Source organism: Monomorium pharaonis, unplaced genomic scaffold (assembly GCF_013373865.1).
Source record: "Monomorium pharaonis isolate MP-MQ-018 unplaced genomic scaffold, ASM1337386v2 scaffold_409, whole genome shotgun sequence".
Taxonomy (NCBI): Eukaryota; Metazoa; Arthropoda; class Insecta; order Hymenoptera; family Formicidae; genus Monomorium; species Monomorium pharaonis.
In genome coordinates this window covers 12,867-24,333 of record NW_023415702.1, presented here as the reverse complement: position 1 = coordinate 24,333, position 11,467 = coordinate 12,867, and the positions used below count along the sequence as shown (strand labels likewise).

The 11,467-nt window shown below is 36.7% G+C and overlaps 1 long non-coding RNA gene across 1 annotated transcript; it reads right to left on the bottom strand.

Annotated features, from left to right (window-relative positions):
* Positions 1-3,938: 3,938 nt before the first annotated feature.
* On the bottom strand, positions 3,939-8,297 carry LOC118648373. The gene is made up of 2 exons (XR_004965263.1): positions 7,376-8,297; positions 3,939-5,430 (listed from the first exon to the last, which is right to left on the bottom strand). It is a non-coding gene; the product is annotated as an uncharacterized LOC118648373 (long non-coding RNA).
* Between the last annotated feature and the right edge of the window lie 3,170 nt (positions 8,298-11,467).

The following is an 11,467-nucleotide window of genomic DNA, read 5'->3' as shown; positions in this document are numbered from 1 at the left end:
CAATTTTGTACAATCTTTCGTTATAAATTGCCATTAATCCTGAATTTTACGTAGTGACCGCGAGTGACACGTCGAAAGAAAAAGGTGAGCGTGAGAGTTGACAAAGTATGCTTCGAAGGTACTGAAACGCACCACTTCTTTTCGCGGCGCCGTGAACCGAGAACGAATGTAGAAACTTCAGAGCTGGAAACCAGGAATTCTGTGGGAGAAAGAAGGTGGGCGAGTAGATCGCGCAAGCACTGACAGAGAGGCGAGAAGAAATTTACGAAGACTGGACCCCTTTCATTGAAATCCTGGGTCTGGAAAACCGCGAAATCGTTCAAATAACGTCGCGGCACTGTACCGATGAAAATCTTGCGGAGACTCGATATTCGTAGCTCCTAAAAAAAAAAAGGCAACAAAGCAATCGAAAATGACGGTCAGCTAGGCTGCACTATCGTTTGTTCTAATTTTAATTAATAATTCGTGTTACAAATTTATGCGGTTTTCTACAGTCTCAAGTATTATTATTTTTACCTCCCTATTATTTGACATTTCTCAATATTTTCTTTTAATAATTAGCGATATAATTAAAATAAATAATTATATGTATAGTTGATTTTTCTACATATTTTATTATCATAAGAGTTAAGAGTAGCTAAAAGATTAAATAACACACTTTTAAAATGTAATAAGAGAATTAAGTTTCAATTTTATATAGATATTTAAATGGAACAATATAATAATAGAACAATCTATAAAATTTAAACATTTTTGATAATGTAATGTATGTGACAAGGTATGTGACGTTATTCCCGCATTGCTTATTTAATATTCACGATTTTTCAACACGTGTGTTTATTGTACCCTCCACGATTTTGGTCGCTTTTTTCTCGCCGTTTCCTTTATCCTCTCATTTCCTTCACTTTTCTCTTCCGCGAGAGTGCAAACTTTCTCTATTTGTTCTCGGTTCGTGGCTCGAGAGGAAGTGGTGCGTTTCGGTAGATTCGAAAACGTCGCGTCAGTTCCGCATGATTCCGCGCGTAACATCTCGTGTGGCGCGAAATTCTTTCGCGTGCAAATCACGGAGACAATGCTCATTCGTCCTCGGCGCGCAGACGCATGTGCGCCGCGTTTCACATTTCGGTCCGGGAGCGTAAAGTTTCCGCGGGGATAATTTTATGTATATTTACGTCGCGTTTCGATTCCGCGAACTGTGAGCGAGAAAAACGATTACGAGTTTGCAGTGTGTAAACGTGTAAACATCGTTGCTCGACGTAAAAGTTATTTCCATTTTGGTTTGGCGAACGTGACGACGAGCGAATTAAACGCTTGTTAGAACGCGAGGTCTCAGCATTAAGTTTAAAGCTGCTGCATTATCCTTCCATAATTACGCACAAACAACAGATAATTCACCCTAGATTCGTATCGAACGAAATCGGTTAGAGATACGCGCGCAACGAGAGAGATAGAGAGAGAGATGTATCGTGCCTCGAAGATTAAGGGCTGCACGTTTCCCCGCGAACGATCCTGGTAACCCGGCACTTTCGCTTAAAAAATTAGCCATCCTTTCTTTACAAGACATTCCCTTAATTTCTCCTGTGAAAACAGCTTGCGTTTTTCCTCCCCCTCCGCTCATTACGAACGAATGAACGAACGAACGCCGTTCCCCCGGGGGACGAAATTAGTGCGGAGGATAATTGTATTCCCGCGCGCACGCGAATGTCCAGTTTGTCGTTGCTGAATGCGCGGGACACAGCGCACATTTATTTTCGCACGAAGCGAGCGCGCATGGACCATCGTGCTGCAGCCACACACCAACACCGCCGTTCCCGCACACACCGTGGACCGCATCTGCATCTGAAATTTACGCGTCTCTATGTGCCTGCCTTGATATCAGGCACGTTCAAACTTGTCCAACTTCTGTCGAGCAACCACCTCTCGTGGCCCTAAACTTCCGCGATGCGCGAGGTCCGTCCCCCGTCGCCGAAGTTTCATCTACACTTTGACCGTGGCTTGGTGCGCATTTGGCGCCAACTCTATCACGCCCCCCTCCCCCGGAAAGATACCCGCGATGTGGTTGCGCCACACGTAAACCTGACGATTCAGAACGGAGGGATTTACACGCCCGCTGCTCGCTACGTCTCTCTACGTAGTAATGGTGTCGAGATAACGTCCGCGTATTCACCACCATTAGTCCTGCATTGTGCGAAAATATCTTACGTATACAGAAATATTTCAAGCACTTGTTATATGCAACAGTTTTAGAAACATTTTGGAAAAAAGTAATTTAATTGTTACAGATAAATTCTTATTTGAGGGGATATTTTATTTGTGGTGTAATTTGTTATAGATTTACTTATAGAAGATATGCAATGTTATTACTTTTAATGCATTAATATTATTTGATATTCTTCTTTCGTAAAGTTAGATATAAGGAATGTACATAAAAATGCTATAATTGTTATTTCTTATAACAATTATAATAAGGAACTCGATTCGCGCTATTTTTTTTACTTTCTTACCCTCTTTGCGTGTTTTTTATCCCTATTTATTTTCGCACCGGCTCAATTCAAGACTTCAACGTCTTTTTCTGGCGCTTATTCCGCATAATGATAGATCAGTCTAATATAACATAATTTTATTACCGCTGTACACATATATACCGTCCGATATATCTATTATCCATTAATTTTGTTCCCACTCTGCCAATTATTAGGGCTACCGCCAATTTGATCTCTTGGACAAAGCTCCGCCGCGTTCCGAGCCTTCTTATTGAAAATTACTAATATCCGGCTACGTACAAGATAGGGATTACCCCGGTACCGACCAATCAATTTGCCATGGCCCAACCCTCTTTTTATTCAGATTGGAATGGGTACGTGCAACATTCGTTCGTGTCGGAGGAGATTCCAACGAAGCGCGCCGCGCACGTAAGAAGCAATCCACTCTGGAAATGCGACGCGGTGGCCCACTTTTTCTGCACCTCTGCCTTCATCGTTTCGGTGCGGATCGCATTCTTCTCATTGCCTTGCAATGAGAAGGATCAACATCGAACCGTGCAAATGCAATTCAACCATCGCAAAATTTACTTCGAACCGAAAAAATTGTATTATCAACGAAAAAGGAACTACATTCCATACATGAATTTGTAAGATTTTTTTAATGATCGTATTTTAGAATTTTGCACTATAAGACAGATTGATGTAAGATATTTGAAGTTTTAATCGTGTATATAATTTGACAAGTTTAATATTTGTATTAAAAAACCGCCACCGTTTCATCATCGAGATATTAGAATTATTATCTATTATATATAACTTATGCTCCCAGCATGAAGGGGATGTAATATATATACGTAAATTCAATTTGGAATGGAGTAAAATAATTTATATAATAAAAAATTTATTTATAGATATTTTGCTCCTATCTATAAATTATTTAAATAAATTACATCCCCAATTCGGCCACCTCTGTGCATTTTCTCCCTTAGAGACAGGGAACAGAGGAGAAGGATCCTGTTGTCCGCGAGGAGGTTTCTTGCGAAGGTGAATTAAGTCGTAATGAAGTACGTAGTGAGAGAGCTTGGCTCCTGTTTCCGGGTAATACCTCTCTTTCCCCGAGGACAGGCTTTGGTGCGAGGGAAGACCAGAACTTTGTTCGGCAAAACGGTGTGTGTGTGTGTGTGTGTGTGTGTGTGTGTGTGTGTGTGTGTGTGTGTGTGTGTGTGTGTGTGTGTGTGTGTGTGTGTGTGTGTGTGTGTGTGTGTGTGTGTGTGTGTGTGTGTGTGTGTTTGTGTTTGTGTCGCGCAGCGCAAAGAAATAGAAAAAAGTAGAGAGTAAAGAAGGGAAAGTTTGCGCGCAGGTGGAAGTATTTTTTAAGAGACGCTCTACGCGCGATTGATCCGCACGACCGTCTGCGTTCTCGCGGTAATATATTCTTCTCTTTAGATTTTTTTCTTTTTCTCTACGTATATCTCACCATTAATCGCGAACGAATTTAAAAACGCGTATATAACATGGAATTACATTTTATCATTCGTTTGTTCGAATGGCTCGAACAGTTATGAATTTCGCCAGTTTTTCAATTAATTTTTAAAAAGTTTGCATGATAATAATAATAATAATTAGAGACCCTAATGACAGTCACGAAATGTGTGTGGCGTCCATAATTTTGATTAATGCCGTCATTTTTCATATTAATATAATACAGCTGATTTCAAATTTCAGACAGATTGACATATTGACAGATTATGTGGAAATTCTCTTTTCTGTCAGAGTCAAGAATTCTGGTCCTAACGCGTTGTAATTAAAAAAAAATAAACAGGGGTCAGTGATTAAATTCCGCGCTACAGCTATTTTCGGTTTTTGCTGGAAAATGGCCGGCATTACCAATCAAATCATTTTGATATTATTTCAAGATTCTTATTGCAGTGTAATAATAGTTGCAGACAACTGGTGTTGAAATGAATTCACTATAATGCAATTCTTGTATTAAATTTCTAAACTGCAGAACTCATAATTTCAAGGGAACACAACTTTACAGCTAAAAAATTCGCACATTCGCTTGCAGATTTTGTATGAAATGTCAATAAAGTTCCAACTGAACTACAAAGTATTGCGTACATGCATTTGTGCGAGCATTCGGTAAGTTCTCGCGGATGTACCCGGCTGAAATAGTGCGCCGTTTTCAGGCTACGTTATAACTCTGTTTAAGCATCCCGGCATTATTAGCGATAATTATTGTTGCGGCCGACCGCAGCGGAAAACGAGAGCTACGAGTTTAACCGGCGGCGGTAGGTGAGCAGATGTTCCGGCCTTCTTTCTGCCTTACACCGACCTATGTATACTTGTCTCGCATCGTTGAACCTTGACGCTATTAGCCGCCGCTGTACGGCGGCGAACGCGATTTTCATTAACCCGACCGCGTGGAATACCATCAATTCTTTTTACCTTTTAATCAGAACTTTTTACGCCGGCGTTGGCTCTTCAGAGCTGATGTCCTCTAGGTCGGATTTCTCGTATGCCACTTTATGGCCACTTGCTATGCACCATCCGGACACTTTATTCCTCAGAATAAATCGGTATTATGGAACGCGTATTGGCATGCAACTTATCTTATATCCGGTACACTTCGATAAATCATGCGTAAAGAAATGGTTACTATTTGCCTTTATGCATTTATTCGTTGTATTTTTATGGAAATTCGATATGACTAGCAAATGCTTACAGATGCTTATATTTTTAAGGGCAGCTGATTTTGAGGCAATAGATCCATGAAATAAGTATGACATTTAAATATTATTTATTATTGTATTATAGCAAACATTTCTACATTATATTTGAAGTAAAATTTTGTCACAGATCTATTACCCCAAATTTAAAAGTTTATTCATCACTCACCGACCGATGCGCAGCGGCAGAGATATTCAGCAACGTCGCTACGATGATTCTGTAACAAACAAATGCAAAATCCAAATTAAAGCACGACAGAAAGAACATTCAATATTGAAAAAAAATATACGGTTTGCAACTCTGTGCTTGTGTTTATTAGGTAATTCAAAATTAAATTTAAATTAAAACAGCTCGCGACTATTAATATTAGATGAGAGATAATAGTTACGGGTTAAACTTTTTATTTTTTCAATTATTTATGTAATTATCGTATAATCAATATTTTTCGAAAGAAAAGAAGAATTATAAAATTAAAATTGTGTAAAACTTTACGTGACGTTATCTTCTTTATAATTTATTAAGGAAAAACCGAATAGAAAGAAAACTAATAATTCTATGCAAATAATAAACGTTTGTGAAGTTAGCATCTCAAAGTTTAGCATCTCATAAAAATACTGCAGAATTACTTGCATCCAGCATAGTTCTACAGTTCTTGATAGGTTTCAACAATAGTTCCGTTGAATTACGTATTTTAATTAAATTTTTATAAATGAGATGCTAACTTCCAAAATCACACAATAGCATCTCACCGTATTTCGAATATACGACCACAGAGAAGACTAAATCTATAGAGTTCTATTGTTTAAAGACGTCCTGTCAATAGTTCTGATGATTAAATTAATTTAAAAAATTTTTTTGTTACAAAACATACGTATATATGTGTATACGTCTGCACACGTGGTTTTGGTGTAACTGGCATCTCAGATAGACAAAATTAATTAATTTAAAAAATTTAGAAAGTATTTTTCAACAACTATCTTGATGGAAAACTTGTATTTATAGGTCTAGACATGAGATGCTGGTCGAATATCGACAGTTCTATTTATTTTAACGCAGTTCTCATATAGTTCCGGACGCGTACAATAATTTTCTAAAAAGTTCCTGTGATATAATTAATTAAAACATTTTTTAAACAATTATTTTGCCCGAAAAACTTGAATTTTGAGGGCTAGACGTGAGATACTGGTCGAATATCGACAGTTCTATTTCTTTTAACGCAGTTCCCATATAGATACGGACGCGTACAATAATTTTCTAAAGAGTTCCAGTGATATAAATAATTAAAACATTTGTTAAACAATTATTTTGTCCGAAAAATTTGAATTTTCAGGGCTAGACGTGAAATGCTGTTCAAATATCGACAGTTCTATTTATTTTAACGCAGTTCTCATATAATTCCGGACGCGTACAATAATTTTTTAAAAAGTTCCGGTGATATAATTAATTAAAACATTTTTTAAACAATTATTTTGCCCGGGAGAGACGGGGAGAGACCGGGAGAGACGGGGAGAGACCGGGAGAGACAGCATCTCACGTCTAGCCTTCAAAATTCAAGTTTTCCGGGCAAAATAATTGTTTAACAAATGTTTTAATTAATTATATTACCGGAACTTTTTAGAAAATTATTGTACGCGTCCGGAAATATATGAGAACTGCGTTAAAATAAATAGAACTGTCGATATTCGATTAGCATCTCATGTCTAGACCTATAAATACAAGTTTTCCATCAGGATAGTTGTTGAAAAATACTTTTTAAATTTTTTAAATTAATTAATTTCGTTTATCTGAGATGCCAGTTACACCAAATCCACGTGTGCAGACGTATACGCATATATACGTATGTTTTGTAACAAAAAATTTTTTTTTTATTAATTTAATCATCAGAACTATTGATAGGACGTCTCTAAACGATAGAACTCTATAGATTTAGTCTTTTCTGTGGTCGTATATTCGAAATACGGTGTAATGCTATTATGTGATTTTGGAAGTTAGCATCTCATTTATAAAAATTTAATTAAAATAGGTAATTCAACGGAATTATTGTTGAAACCTATCAAGAAACCTACAGAACTATGCTGGATGCAAGTAATTCTGCAGTATTTTTATGAGATGCTAAACTTTGAGATGCTAACTTCACACGCGTAAATAATAATCATACTCACCCCAAGGTTGCTCTGCGGGGCCCGATGCCCTTCCTGGACCTCCTCCTCCTCTCAGAACAAGCTGTCCTTCCTTGTCACGAGACACTCGTGAAAAACACTCGCGATTATTGAAGTTATAATCGCGCAAGGACTAATTAATTGTAAAAAAGTCTTTCGCGCGTCACCCCACGTTTATAACTCCCACGATATGATTTCCAGTTCGAAGAATGCTCCGTGGAATTGGCACCTTGAGTCGACGAGTGCGGAAAAACACAACGGAACTAACACGAAACGTCAAGCACCGCGCAGAAGAATACAAAATTACAATCGTATTAAGACCGTAATTAAGAATTCTCACTATTTAGTGCCGTTAATCGTTTGCCGATGTTAGAAACGTGTAATATCTCAACTGGCTCGGAACCGACAGCGTCAAGCGGTTTTACCAGCGTTTAGGCGCGTCGATCCGGCTTAATTCACCTCGTACGCGAAGCGCACTTGGCGCGAGAACGTCGCAAGAAGCAACGCCTCGATGAGCATCCCATACTGTCGAGACTTCGAAAGTGCCACCCGGGTCTCTCGAACTAAGAAATCATTCTAATGCGAGTTATGCGAAAAATCCTTTTAGTCCATTTACTTGAACGGCACTCCCGAAGCAAACGCGCGACACGACGAGCCGGCTACGGTTCGTTTTCAATTCAATCGGTCGGCACTCCCGAATCGCGTTAACGCGGCGCGACGAACCACAATTTTACGATCGACGACGTAACAGGTGCAATGGGTACAGTTAGCTTCCCCCATAGGCATTCAAGCCCTCGGGGTACTAAGCCCTCCCACCACGACAAGGTCGTACCCGTGGTAGGGAAGATTTCTGCTGAACATCTATGCAAATTTTAATTTGCTAACGATAATTGTATAGATATAATATCTATACAAATTTAACAGCTGTCAAAATTCAGTCGCAATGACAGCTACTCTTGCAACACGAAGTAAGCGCAGCGAGAGAATCAATCGGCATCGCGGAAAAGCGACAACAATAAACTCCGAGAAATGCGAGCAATCGATTTTACATGCCTTTTTTTAGATAGGACTAGAACATGCACGCGCTTCGCGCGCGCCAACTGTTATTTTTTTATTTGTTATTACACCCTGCATAAAATTACTATTGCATATAACATATATACAACTCGTTTATTTCTTAAACATTTCGGCCTTTGAAAAAAGGTTACATAGCTTAATTACATAATAACATAGGACTCTTAATGACTATTTACGCTTTTCTTTGTCATTTCTCGTCTTTAATACATTTTTCATTCATTTTGTACCTATATCTACCTCTGATAACATTTTCCTAACAGAGAAATTTTGTCTTCGCAATTCTGTAAATTCTTCTAATATTGGTTCTAAAGTCTCTACTTTTAAATTGTATAGCCTACACTTTTTCCTTTTTCCAATATCTATTCCCTAATGCCTCGTTTCCGCACTTAAATCTCGCTATCATAGACTAACTCCCTACTCTTATTTTACCCCACTAAAATATACAAAAGCTTCTCATCTATTTTTATTTCTTTGTACACTCTATTATATTTTGCCCATATTATTTTTTCATATCTTCCTTGTTTTTGTTCGTCTCTGTTTATCTTTCTAACCCTTCTAGTGAGAAATAACCATCAAATCGACATCAATTTGATTTGATCAATGCAATTTATATCAATTCTCCCTTAATTTGATATCAATTTGATGGGTTATTTTTCTAACTAAGTTATGTATATACATAAAGTTTTTTCATAGAATTCCTGATAAGTTTCAGAAATAGTTCCGTTGATTTATTTAAAAAAAATTGATATTTGAAAATATGAGGTGCTATTTTCCCCTGGCACCTCATTAATAAAAATTGAACGTTTTAACAGCAGTTATACTTGCACCCGTAATAGTTCTAGAGTTTTTGATAGATTTTAACAATAGTTCTGTATTCTACATTAAATATATTTAAACAATTTTTTAATTATACGGCTGGCACCGCACTAAAAAAGTAAACTACCATTTTATAGCGAGTTCCAGACGATTACATAGCATTTTTCAATAGTTCAGCAATAGTTCCAAAGCTTTTTGCAGGTTTCGTCGACAATTCCGGTCTTTAAGCATGTTTAAACAATTTTTTTATTAGACGGCTGGCACCGCACTACAAGAGTAAACTACTATTTTATAGCAAATTCCAGACAAGTACATAGCATTTTTCAATAGTTCTGCAATAGTTCTAAAGCTTTTTGTAGATTTTGTCGACAGTTCCGGTCTTTAAACATTTTTAAACAATTTTTTATTTGATCCTGTCTCGCACTATCAGATATGAATACTACGCTATGGTATTTAAACTTCAGCCAATTTTATGGTATCTGATAGGTATGTGTTAGTAATGTAATTGACATTTTTTAAATTTTAGAGTTGGGTTAGTTAATCTAATTTTTAACTAAGTTAATGAAATTTAATTGATTATGAAATGAATTCTATTATGTTAAAAGTTACGTAAATAAATACTAATTCTATTAAATTTACGTTAAGATTAATTTGTTTCTAGTTAAAGTAAAAGTTAATTTTGAGAAACTTTTTTATATTAAATTAAAAAGTCATATGATTTGTTTAAGTTAAATTACCAACATAATTACAATATTATTTGTCAAATATATTTAATTTTAATATAATATTTTATTTTTAAATTAACTTACAATGTCGCTCTATTGTTAACCAGTAATTCATGACATGTATAAATACTTATCCTTAGAGGTTTAGAAAGAGGTTACTTATAAATACCATTGTTTGTCAAACGAACTGTCGATAAAACCTACAAAAAGCTTTGAAACTATTGCAGAAATATATTGGAGAATGCTGTGTGGTTGTCTGGAACTCGCTATAAAATTGTAGTTTACTCTTGTAGTGCGGTGCCAGCCGTCTAATAAACAAATCGCCTAAAAATGCTAAAAACCAGAACTGTCGACAAAACCTGCATAAAGATTTGGAACTATTGCAAAACTATTAAAAAATGCTATGTACTCGTCTGGAACTTGCTATAAAATGGTAGTTTACTCTTGTAGTGGAGTGCCAGCAGTCTAATAAAAAAAATTGTTTAAAAATACTTAAAGATCGAAAATGTCGACGAAACCTACAAAAAGCTTTGTCACTATTGCAGAACTATTGAAAAATGTTATGTACTCGTCTGGAACTCACTATAAAATGGTAGTTTACTCCTGTAGTGCGGTGCCAGCCGTCTAATAAACAAATTGCCTAAAAATGCTTAAAGACCGGAACTGTCGACGAAACCTGCAAAAAGCTTTGGAACTATTGCAGAACTATTAAAATATGCTATGTACTCGTCTGGAACTCGCTATAAAATGGTAGTTTACTCTTGTAGTGCGGTGCCAGCCGTCTAATAAAGAAATTGCTTAAAAATGCTTAAAGACCGGAACTGTCGACGAAACCTGCAAAAAGCTTTGAAACTATTGCAGAACTATTGAAAAATGCTATGTACTTGTCTGGAACTCGCTATAAAATTGTAGTTTACTCTTGTAGTGCGGTGCCAGCCGTCTAATAAAAAAATTCTTTAAAAATGCTTAAAGACCGAAACTGTCGACGAAACCTACAAAAAACTTTGTCACTATTGCAGAACTATTAAAATATGTACTTGTCTGGAACTCGCTATAAAATTGTAATTTACTCTTGTAGTGCGGTGCCAGCCGTCTAATTAAAAAATTCTTAAAAATGCTCAAAGACCGGTACTGTCGACGAAACCTACAGAAAGCTTTGTCACTATTGCAGAACTATTAAAATATGTTATGTATTCGTCTGGATCTCGCTATAAAATGGTAATTTACTCTTGTAGTGCGGTGTTAGCCGTCTAATAAAAAAATTGTTTAAAAATGCTTAAAAACCGGAACTGTCGACGAAATCTGCAAAAAGCTTTGGACCTATTGCAGAACTATTAAAACATGCTATGTACTCTTCTGAAATTCGCTATAAAATGGTAGTTTACTCTTGTAGTGCGGTGCCAGCGGTCTACTAAAAAATTGTTTAAAAATACTTAAAGACCGGAAGTGTCGACAAAACCTGCAAAAAGCTTTCAAA